This window comes from Heliangelus exortis, chromosome 3, assembly GCF_036169615.1.
Source record: "Heliangelus exortis chromosome 3, bHelExo1.hap1, whole genome shotgun sequence".
NCBI lineage: Eukaryota > Metazoa > Chordata > Aves > Apodiformes > Trochilidae > Heliangelus > Heliangelus exortis.
The window spans coordinates 33,244,186-33,256,460 of NC_092424.1; the positions used below are offsets into that span (position 1 = coordinate 33,244,186).

The 12,275-nt window shown below is 44.1% G+C and overlaps 1 protein-coding gene across 2 annotated transcripts in view; it reads left to right on the top strand.

Moving 5' to 3' along the window:
• Positions 1-12,275, top strand: part of LOC139794431 (phosphofurin acidic cluster sorting protein 1-like) — a 66,055-nt gene that overhangs the window by 475 nt on the left and 53,305 nt on the right. The gene's annotated exons all lie outside the window — the stretch shown is intronic.

Sequence of the window (12,275 nt, forward strand, 5' to 3'; positions counted from 1 at the left end):
GGGGGGCGGGATCGGCGGCCCCTGCAGCATCCCTGACCCGTCGGGCCGAGCCGGGCCTGGGGCCGCGCCCCCTCGGTGGCGTCTGATCCCTGACTCAGCCAGAGGTTGGATGCGCGGCGGGCGGCTGCCCCGGCCGCCGTTACTCCGGCGTAGCGCCCGGTGTGCTTCCATCGGGAGCAGCGGCAGCACCGGGGAGAGGTGGGGCTGGGTGTGCCAGCACCGGACCACCGTGGCCGCATTGGCTTCTTGTTGCGGCCTCTAGCTGGTGTCTGCCGTGATGGCCGTGGAAGATCTGGGAGTGGGGCATCTCCTCGCGGCCATGCTGCTTGCGAAGGCTGCCCCTGAAGGGAATGTTGACCTTACAGCGGTACCCTGAAGCCAGGTGGGGGCTCCGTGGCATCCCCGTGGGGTTACCTGTGCCACCTGCCCTCCAGACCGTAGGTAGCAGCAAAAAGGGCTGTCTCTGCTGCCAGCTGAACTCACAGCTGTACCACTGGCAGAGCTGGAGGAAAAGCTGAATGGTGTGTGTGTCATTTTGGACTGTATGGCCCAGGCTAGGTGTGCTTCTGGGAAGAATGCAAAGACCGACCGGTCTCGGAGCCAGGAGGTGCTGAATGTGTTAATGAGCTACGTGTCTTTTGTCCCACTCATCCTACCAGATCTATATCAGGAGGTCTTATAATGAGAGTTAAGGGGCACATTCAGGAAACCACTCTGGATCCACCTGTCTCTGGATTGTGTATGTTGTCTGCAAGTCATGCGTTAAAATCCTGCACAAAATCTAGAGGCAGGATATTCAAGAGGAGAAAAATAATTGTTCCTGTAGGGCAGGAGAACAGCAGCCTTTTGGAAAGGACTTCAGAATGTTGATGTGTTTGTAGGGAGAAATTCAGTGATTGAGTGGCTGGATGGGTTGGTGTAGAAATGTTCTGAGATGCTCTGAGATAGCTGAGAAAGCTTGTATGATTGCAAGGCCCAAGGAGGTCCTGGGCTGAGCAGTCAGCAGACAGGAAGGAGTTTGTAACATGTGCCTCTGAAAAGCCAGTGCAGCTTTTCATGACATATGCTGAGACTGTTGTGTGGAGCAGGAAGCAGCCATCACACTATAGCTTTAAAGTGACTTGAAATATTGTTTATTTGTAGGTTACTCCCAAGCTGGAATTTGGAGAGCAGGGCTGAACTATCAGATTGTCATCTTGCAGAAAGAGTAGGAGTTGCAGATAGAGCACAGACTTTAGTGATGATGAAGGATGTGTGTATGTACATAGTCTTCAGAAATGGCAATGCTGCAAGAGCTAGAGAGAAGAGAAACTGCTTTGGGCAAACCAAAGACTGAGTGACTGAGAACAGTGAGACTGAGCCTAGAAGTGGGGTTGCACAGGTGTTGGGATGCCAGCGAGTGAGTGGAAATGGTGTGTCATTAGTCTGAAAGTTGTTGGAAGAACCACTCATTGGCCCAGTGAATCCTGTGCCTTTTTACCAGGACAGTTTCTGTTAGCATTGTGTCAGGTGCCTGTTCTCATGTACGAGCTTCTTTGTGTATTGATAGGTATGGGGGACAGCCACCTGACACACCATCTTGGAGGAAACTTTTGTAAAATTAATCTGAATTTTCATCTCTAGAATGCCTTCAAATGCAAAGTTTGTTAGTATGGGAAGAAGCTGATGGAACCTGACTCTTCTTTCAGAGGCCATGGCTCTTCCATGATGTGTTGCTGTGCCTGTGGAGTCAGCACATGTCTGGACGAGTCCTTTCAGGCCAGAGTGATCAGTGTGGGACTGGTGCTTCTGTGTTTTCTAGTCTTCAGGTTGCCCGAGCTTTCTCGAATGAGTAGGTCACATGTAGGCACCTATCAGGCAGGTTTCTGTGTTCATTGAAACTGAAAGCAGATCAAGCCCCAAGCCTGGGCTTGATTATTGGTGTATCTGTGCACTAATTGCTTGCCCATGTGCTTACTCTACTGATCTGCTTATACAATGTTTTAGTTTTAACATTATGTTCTTCAAGGTAGAGACTCAGCTGTACTGTCTGAGTGCCCAGAACAGGTGGTCTGTGGTCTTACTGTGTTTTGGAGGTGGTAGTAATGGCAAAATAATATCTGTTTAAGGGCAACAATCCTTCTCCCTGAGACCTATCTGTCTCTTACACATGTAGTCTTAGTTCTTCCAGCCCTGTGCATATCTAGGGAGAGGAGAACTTCACACTGCTTTTAATGCTGCAGAAGGTGCTTTGTTTTTCTAAACTCTATATTGTAAGTCTTTGCTGTCCCTGTGCTTCTTCTTAGGTGTTTCATTTTCTGAAAATGCACCTCCAGCTGCTGCAGGACTGAGCTAGGTCAACCTTTGTGGGGTTGGGCTGTGTGTGGCTGTTCATGCAGGGCAGTTGAGAGGTTTTGTCCAGGCTTTCAGGATTTCAGAGTGGTGGTCTGGACCAGTGAAATGGGCACTGTGAAGGGGAAGCCTGAAGGTACTGAACAGTTCACTTGTATGACTGTGAGACTTTTGATGCCTTGTAGGGGGATCTTGGCTAAGATTAACTGATGTCCATAAAGGAAGTTTTCCCTACTGAATTAGGAATGTACCACTTAACTAAATCCACATTTAGTTTTGGAAGTTGCCTTGCTCCTAGAATTGGGGTATCATTCCTCCTGCCAGGGCCTTTTTCTTTTCAGGACCAAGTTGAGAGCGATCTGTGAACTTTTCAGGGCTGTGGGCTATTTTTGTAGAGATGCAGAAGGAAAAAAACACCTGGAAACCAAGCAAAATGCTCTTTGCATCTTCAGTTAGGCCTACCCACTGGGATAGGCATTATTCGCTTCCCATCATGATGCCTTAAAAGGAAAACAGTCCTGTTTGATTCAGGCTGCAAGGGCATGAAGCATGCTTTTGCAAAAATAGTCAATCAGTCAGCCTTAACTTCCACTCATATTTTACCCAGTAAGACTTCATAGCATGTTTTGAGGTGAGAAAAAATGTCTTTATTGTGATACCATGCAAATAAGGGTTTTCACTGTATGGATGCATCAGGGAATGAACTAGAGCTTTGCTAAACTAAAATGTCTGTTCTCATCAAGGTAATGTCTTACTGTGTTTTTGTTGCTTTACATGCTGATTGGGCAGTATGTTTGGAAAAAAAACGTGAAAGGACTTGGTGTAAACATGCTTGGGGTCTTGTTCTTTCCAAGTGGTACTTTTCAGCCTTTGTTAATAGGGCTACTGTTCCATTCTTTCTCTTTACAATCTGAGAGCCTGCAAATACAAGTTCTTATTTGAGAAACAAGATAAGATTGTGCGATTGTGTTCACTTTCTCTTTTTCCGTGACACAGCTGTTGTGCTCCGTGTTGTGTGGATGTTGTTTCAGTGATTAGTTATCATGTTTCTAGTCAGAGGTGGTGTTTTGGCTCATCTGTCAGTATTGTTTTGCTCAGGTTGCAAAGGCAGATTCTCCTTGTACAAATTGCGCTGTGAGTGACACTGCAAGGATTCATATACACTGTGTATCATCCAGAGTACCTCGTATCTTGGTGTGATGCTTGAGCTCAAAAATATTCCAAGTCTTTCTTCAGTCCACACGGTGTGCTTGAACACAGAGCCTCCTGCTTATGGTAGTTAGAAAAGCACTGGCTTAGGGAAGTGTGTGTGGTTTAGGCTCGCTTTGTGAGACTGTGTATGTGCACCTTCAGGACATTATATTTCAGAAGGTACTCTAAATTCTCTATCATTAAAATTTCCAAATGTGTGTTTTGGAAAGTTATAGCCTCATTAATGTCTTCTTGGAAGGAGAGCTGTTGTTGCAAGTGCAACTGGAAACATCCCATAAGTGCCAGCTATTCTGAAGCTTTGAAGTGCCATGAGGCAGATGTTCTTGTCTCTGCAACCTGTTGTCCTGCAACCTGTTTAAGCAGACTGTACTTATTACCTGGCACCTCGTGAAGAGTAAGGTGAGACTTTTTGTGCAGCTGGTTGTGTGCTTTCCCTCGCCTGAGGCCTGGGAAGTCTTGCAGCGACCAGTACATGTCATACTGGAACATGCTCCCCTCTGGCACAGCTGCATTCAAGACGTTCTGTAAGCTGTGGATTCAGGGGCTAAATTTCCCTTTACAAGGAGTAGCACCTGTTGTTTCTATAACAACGAGTTGTAGAAACGAGTTTCCTTTTCTGAAGAGGGTTTGGTGACAAGGAGCTTCTGAAATCAAGTGTTCCTTTAAGAACATGTATTCCAGTTGGAATAACATCCACTTATCTGCCTGACATGTTCTTGAGCGGTTTCCTGGGTGAATCAGGCATTTTCATGGTAAACTTACAACCTCAGCAAAATCTGCTTGGTTTGGGTAAGCTGCAGAGTGCCTCTGGTAGTGTTAAATGATTCCAGATTGTTCTCTCAGAAGATATTATGATGCCATGATCAAGGAGGGTAGCTCCAGACAACGGGCGCTTGGAAGAGGCCGGAGTTTCTTGTAGGGAAACAGTTTCTTTCAACTGGTGGTATTTGCTGTGTTTGAATTATGATCTTCTTTTACTCCTATATAGGAAACAAAATGTTCCAAACAGCCATCAGATTGCTTATTATTCTAAATATTGTGGGCTTGGCTACAAGCCTGCAACATAAAATGTCTGATATGTTGTCCACTATCTGACAGGCTCTGTGCCTTGTCTGTCACAGAGGAGCATGTTTGGAATTTCTCCCTTCTGAGCGTATCATAATTGAGCTGGTATCTGTTACTCCTTTCTGCTCATTAGTGGAACTTGGGACAAGTGTCCCCTGCCAGTATGATTGATAGGGAAATGTGCTCCTTTCAGAATATTAATAGCGACTTTCCTGAAGGCTTAATTTTATTTGAAGTACCTGGCACAGAGCCTTGCTCGCCAGTCTTTCATTCATTAGATAGGCTCTGTTAGCTCAGTTGTCTGATGGCTTATCAAAAATGTTGCATTGTTCTTAACTGTGCCAGTACTCTTGTGAGTGCTCATCCTGCTTCCTCTGCTGTATGGAGTTACTTGTGTCTGGTTACTAATGGCTGTATAGTATGCATATAGTGCACCCTCCTCTGGTGTGGGGATCCCCTGACTTTTATCTCATCAAAAGAATTAATAGCTGATTACCAGCATCTTACGGGTTTCTTGTGGCAGATCCATTCTTCAATTAAGTCTGTGCCGATCCTTTTATGTAATTGTTTGGGACATGGGGTGATTTGAGATTGAACATATGTCTCCAGTCAACTTCAGAAGAAAAAGCCATAGGTGAAAAGCACACTGCATGCCAGATGAGCATCCAGGCAAGGCTGTTTTCCAAACACCTTGTGTTCTTATCTGGTCCAAGCTTTCAGCACCCCAGCTGATGGCTGTGCTGCACTTATGTTTTGTTTTATTTTGGTTCGGTTTTGTTGTGGTTTTTATTAGCTACATCAAAGCTGGTGGAAACTGTTTTGGGAAACAATAAGTGAGAGTGTCTTGCTCCTCTGTGTGAAATATGGCAGCAGGAATCTGTTTCTGCCTCCTGGGAAGCAGACAGTTGTAGTTAGAAATCTCTTAGATAAATGAGGCTTTGTTGAAATACTTCAAATATACTCGTTGCAGAGCACCCGAAGGAGAGATGCAGTATTTCAGGTACCTGAACATATTGCAATTATGATTACAGGGACCACTCCCTGCTCTGCAGTGTGATTCAGCTGCTGTGCACACAGCCCAAAATGACACTGGCTTTTTCTGCAGGGCTGTTGCAATGCCATCTCCTTTATTATTTACTGCCTGCTGTCATTTCTCATACTCTTTCTGTTTCTCCTTTCTCATGTAAGGGATTGTGTACTCATACGAATTTTTGTATTTCCACTGTGAATCCTTCTAGCCATGCTTCTTATTCTTCAGTACGAGCACATCTTAAGTAGTAGCATCCAAAGCCAGTGCATGTGGGACTATATCCTTGGCAAAAAAAATGTCTGGGTTCCATGCCTAGCTGTGTATTTTTAGGGTTTTTTGTATGTACAATAACTAGATTCTCATCAGTACAGGGATGATGGCAGAACTCATGTCCTGGTTCCATTTTCCAAAACTGAAATGAACAATTATCTGCTGTGCTGTTACAATGGTAGCAGAATTAGAGTAAGACCCTACCCCCGTAGAGGGTTCTGCTACTCTTCTGGTTCTTTAATACCTTATGCCTGCCAGGAGACAAGACCATGTTTCTCCAAAGCCTCTCATTGGTTATTTTGCTGACTGATTTTCTGTAACAGTTCAGGTAGTATCTCTGAACCTGTATTATTTAGATCAGGTAGGAGGTTGTGGGTTTTTTTAGATTTACATTATTTATATATTTTAGAAGAGCTCCCCAGTATTTGTTCTGCACTTTCTCCTGTGTTCCTTCAGCTATCTTCTAGTACATGTATTTTCAACCTTAGCAATACATTCCGCTTTCTTCTCATTGCTGTTTTTTCTCAAAAGCCCTGCAGATGCCTGCTGGTAATTTTGGCACTGTTCTCACATTCTTCCCTTGCTTCTGGTTTGCCTTGCACACCTGTAATAGAGTGATATTTAGTTCTGAATCTTATTTTTTCTCTTTTCAAAGTACTTTGCTTTTTTTTTCCTCAGGATTTAAAGGTTAATCCTTGTGGAGGTACAGCGGCCACATCTTGTTCATGTCTGGCAGTGTTTTTCAGCTGGACTATGGTCTTGATATGCCTGGGTTGTTTTTTAATGGCTTTTAGATTTTCCCACTGTTAATGATACTTTTTTCTTTTGTAAGACTTACTGAATTTTCTGCTATGTGTATGCCTGAAATACAGTCCCATAAGCTGACATTTCTTTCAGTTCTCTCATCCCTTATGCTTGAGGCTGCTTGCTCCAAGTACTTCTTCCTTTCTTGTATGATTCTTTTTCAGAAGTAGATTCAGGATGTGCATTTAGATTTAGATACAGCATACTGTATATATGAATAATTTACTCATATTTTCCTTGATGATTGCCAAGTACCTATACTTTTCAAGATTTTTCTCTGCCTATTATGTTTAATCTCCAGTCAGACAAAAGGACTGGACTTCCTATTACTCTGCATTTACACTTTATTTATCTCACCTGTGCATGGATGAAATGTTCACACCTGTATCAGGATAACACACCAACACTTCGGGGTAACCTGCTGTGATACTGATTTATGGAAGTGTGGACAAGTCACCTTTATTTCAGAAATCTGCTCCACCCACAAGGATTTGAGCAAAGAACTGTGTTCTACAGGATCTCTAGTTAATAACAGCTTGTATTGCAAGCGGATGAAAATCCTACGCACAAATTTACCAGCTTTGGTGAGAATAATTCATTTTAGTGAGACTCTTAACTGTGAAACTCTTTAGAATTAAACTTTTTTAAATGTACAATTTTTCCTTATGCTTATGAAGAAGCCTCAAAAATGGATACCCATTCTGGGTATCTCCCATGGGCCTGTATTACTGCTATTGTATCACTCCTGTCCCTTCCCTGTGCTCTTCTCAGATATACCTTACCATGTTCCTGAGCCTGCTGGTGGCCAGATCTAAAATGCCTGTCTGTTCAAGGTAACTGACAAAGGAAACAGATGGGATGTTTGGTGGGTTTGCTGCTTCAGAAGTGGCAATCTTAAGTCTGTGTTCATTATTAGTAGGAAAGTTATTGGACAGTACGTTCATTACAGAAGCTGCTCTGTGGCACATCTTCCTTTTTTTTGTCAGTGTGCTTGGAGATCTCTGCCAGGACAGCCTGGGGCAATGGAGGATGCCCTGTGTTTTAAGTCACTCTAAGCAGGGTTTGCCAAACGGGTGTCTATTGGCACTTGAACAAATGCCCACAGCAGAGAACTGGAGGAAGTTGGTGTGGATCAGTGGACCAACCCTGACATCATTTCACTGCTTTTCCCAGCCTGACTGCACTGGCACATCTCCAGTGGACTTGGAGGTATACCCAGCAAGCTCTGCCAGGTGATGAGTGTTAGGATGTAGCCTGGCCTGGATGCCCATTAGTGCTTTCAAACTTGGTTGAAAGGTACTTGTCACTGTGTGTCTTAAGCATTTATTCTGTTCCTCCTGCAGACAAAACTGCAAGTGGTGTTCTTGTAATTACTCATTGCTTGGTGGTGGTTAATTCATTAATGCATTTTATTTTAGCCTGGAGACACAGCGCACGAGCTGTTTAGCAACAGGTATCTCAGCAGATTGCTAGTGCCTGTGGTGCATTTGCCATTGACTGCTGCTCTCAGCTAAGCTGACAGTGCAACATCTTTTCTTAAAGAATTTGGGGGCAGCTAGTGCAGCATTTCTGCTGTGTATGTAGATGGAGGCGCTCAAAATATGTTGTGCTTGTGAAAAAAAGATCTGTGACTTTAGCTGTACTACTGCAGAAGCCTAATTTCAGCATGGCTAAAATGAGAGATCACCTCCATGTGGCTGCAGGCTTATACTTTCTGTCTGCCCTGAGGTTGCTTTTGGACAGACCCCAAGTGAACAGCTGGAAGTTCAGACACAGTGATTTTAAGTAAAGTAATGGCCAGTCAAAGATGTGATGTTTCCCAAGTAGTGTACCCTTTATGTTGTCTATAAAAAAATAATTTTAAAAAGTTTGCAGCAGCATGTAGCCTTCCCACTGACCTGTGGACTGTTTAGTAAGCTCTTTCTTACGTTTCCAGGGAGGCTGTTAGGCAGCAGCAATATATTTGGTGACGTGCTTTTTGTTAAACAAGTCACTTGTTTGAAAATAGAGCAGAAAAATGACCTTGTGGTTTGGACACTGAAGTTAGGCTTAGACTCAGATCCAGAATCTGAAGTTGCTTCCTTTTCTTCTAGTGCAAATAACCCTTTCCCTGCCTGAAACCATAGCAATGAGTCATGTTCTGGTCTTTCCACTTTGTTCCCAGCTGCTGGTTTCCCTGCTGTGGTGTTGCTGTTTCCTTGTGTGTGCCAGCATGACTGTGGAGTTGTATTGTAAAGCAGAGGTGATCTTGGAGTGTGGCAGGGTTGCTCCCAAAGCCAGTGCCCTGCAGCATGGTGCCAGTTCTCATAAAGGAAGAAATCTGTCCTTCTTAAGGGAAAAACGGAGCCTTACAAGACAGCACATGCAGTCTGGTGTATTTATTTGAGCTGGAGAGACAATGCTGAAGATAGAGAAAATGGTTGGTGGTTCTCAGACTGGAGAAGCCTGAGGGGGCTCAGAAAGAGGCAACTGGGGAGAAACCATCAGACAGCCAGATCACCATCAGAATTTTTCTTGCTCTCTGATCTGCATGCTGACAGCTGGGAATCCCCTGAAGAGGCTCAGAGGAGCATGGGAACTGGTTGAGTCTGGAGGAGCATTTGGGGAGCAGTATGTGGAAATGAGTTGGGATATTATTTTTTTTTACCTTCTGCTGTGGTTTTAAGGTCTCCTCGTGCTGAGGGAAGACATTGCTCCTGGTAGGGGCAATTAATATCTGCATATCTTGCAGCGGAGCAAAAGAGAGGCTAATGGCTGTGTGACTGAGTGGCATGCTGTGCATGCTGGGACAGGCTGTCTGGGCAGATCCTAATCCTTCCTCAGGAGATGCTTCTTGACAATGTGCTTATTATCTGGAAATCAGTTTGTGTGACAGGAGGCGCCAGAAGGCTGTGGCAGAAGTCTTGTGTCCTGTTGTGGCTGATGCTGCATGATGTGCTGTAATGAAACGCTGCCTATTCTGGGGGGGTTTTTACTCCGTGCTTTGGATAGGCACGAGTGAGGGGGGAAGCAGAGGTGAAGTGATTCATCCAGCAATTAAAAAGTGACAGAGATGGATTCAATCTCCCTTCTCTGTTGCAACCAGATCTTAACTCTAAATTACTTCCTTGTGTAGAAGCAGTAGAGTCTCACTGTAGCAGATCCTGGGGGATGTGGTTATATCACTGCATTCTTCTGTGCATATGGTGGGGCACCAGTAGTTTGATGTGGTTTGTCCTCAATTAGTTTTACTTCCCCCGCCCCGAACACATGGACATTGTGGATAATACAGCAAATAAGTCATGGCCTCACAAGGGAAACAAGAAAGGAAATACACAATATCTGTCCAAATCTCTCAATTTTGGATCTATTTGCCCAGTTTTATCCTGGCTTGTCAAGGGCAGCTGCCTCAAAGCACCATGTTTTATAGAAATCAGTGGTTAAAGGGAGGTTGGAGGTCCCATTAGATCCCCTGTGATGGAAAACGTGGCTTCCTTCCAACCTTCTGTTTGCAGGCTGATGTGCCTGGGGGGTTTTGCAGAGGTAATGCTCAACCATCCTGAAGGTTTACTGTCTTTTCCCAGTGGGGTTGTATTGAGAACCAGGATGGTAAAAGGAGAAAAATCAGCCAGGAAAGAGCTGATGTAAGTACAGGAAAGGGGGTGGAAGAGAATGGTGCATTTTCAGGCTAAGCTGTTTCATGACTAGCAGCAGTAGCAAAATTTGAGCAGTAATCCTTCCAGTGATGCATCTGTGTGGGTATTTAGTGTGACAGGATGCAGAATGATGGGGGAATGGTTTCAAGGAGCCTGTTTCATTCATTATTTGTGCAACAAGGTGGACTTTCTCCCTGCATACAGTGGTAAATGTGCCCTTAAACCAGTGAGGTGAGGTGTCAGCTATGAGTAGGAGGCAAAATTATCAACCCTAAACACCTTGCTTAAGCAATTGGAGGAAGAAAAGTTTAACAGCCACCCTTTTACCTTATTACTTCCGCCTACTCAGAGCCCAGCCAAGAGGAGGGAAAGGAAATCTCTTAACCTTGTTTTAATTTGTGACTACAGTAAGGAATCCTGTTACTGCCATCCTTTAATCCTGATGTTGTTTGGCACCAATTAGAACAGACAAGTCTTGATTTCATACCCTTGCAGGCAGGGATGTGGTGTCTGTGAAAGAAAATCAATGAACCTGTCTCTCTCTCTCTGTATTGGTCAATACTTGAAGAAACTGTGATGAGGCTTCACACTGACCACTTGCAGTTTGTCCAAGGAGTATGAGAGCAGTTGGTCCCAAAATTTGAGTTCCGCCTGTTTGTCCAGATAAGGAATGCCCAGATAAGTCTGGCTGCCACTGGGTTCTCCAGCCTCTCTTTTTAAGTCCTTCATAGATCTAAGTGTCTTTTGGGGGACATTTGGAGATTCTAGTAGATCATGGCAGTTCCTTCCTTTTGCAAAGAACAGTTTTGAAAAACATGTTCCAAAGATCACTGTGCCCATGGTTATCTCTTCTCAGGGTAGCTAAAAGAGGTGTGAGGTGTGCAAGAAACTGGGCAGTAGACTGTGGTAGCTTGTGCCTGTGCCAGGGAAATGTTGTTTTTCAGGTGAGATACAGAAAAGCAAAAATGGTTGGTGCTGGGATAACAGAAGTGGTCAATATGCCAGGTGAATACTGCTGTGAACACAAGACAGAGCAGCTAGTTACTGGTTCCAGAAGATGTTACCAGGCACTTGTATCTCACTGTAGTGGCAAACACTCTTGTTGACATGAATATGAGTTGGTTTTGGGTCCCAAGTGATGAAAGATTAATAACTGTGTAATTACAACCTATATTTTCCCGATATAGGAATTTCTCATTTACTCTGAGAGTAAATGACTTCTCAAGGAGAGCCAGCTGTGAGATCTTACATCTCTCTTTGGGAAGAAGGCAAAACTAAGTAGATCAAGGTTTAAAATCCAGGGTAGCTTTGTGTGAGAGAAGCTGCATGGTCCTTGCCTTCAGATTAGATGTGATTTCAAGCCAAAAAACCTTTCTGTTGAGGTTAGAAGTGTTCAGTGTAGATCTCTTCCAGAGTGGTTACAGCCTCAGCTATCCAGATGAAGATGGTTCTACAGAGTGTCTTCCTTGGGATACCCAGCAGTGTACTGCACCCTGAAAGAGGTTATAAAGTGCAGAGTTATGTGTTATTTTTGCCAGCACTTGTTATATTTGGTGTTAAAAGTAAAGCTTGTGAGGTTTCACAATTCAATTCCTGTTATCCAGAACAAATATTTCCTGCTGATAGCCCCCAGAAAGGACCCCTGAGTTGTCAATGATGCAGATGAACTGATATTTGATGCTATATCTCTCTCTAAGCAATAGGGCAGAGAGCAAGATGAAGGACTTCATCAAGAGGTGCAGCAGGTAGAATAGCAAATGCTAAAAAAGGAATCTTCTTAAAAAGGGGAGGGAAGGAAGAAAGGAAGGAAGACAGTGGGAAGATTTCTGGAAGTACCTTGTGACAGTCCTGGCTCTTGGTTCTGCTTCTTTCTGGGGCTGAGAATCTCTGAGTGCTTGAAACTTTTCAACTTCTTTTCCCCTTATTTT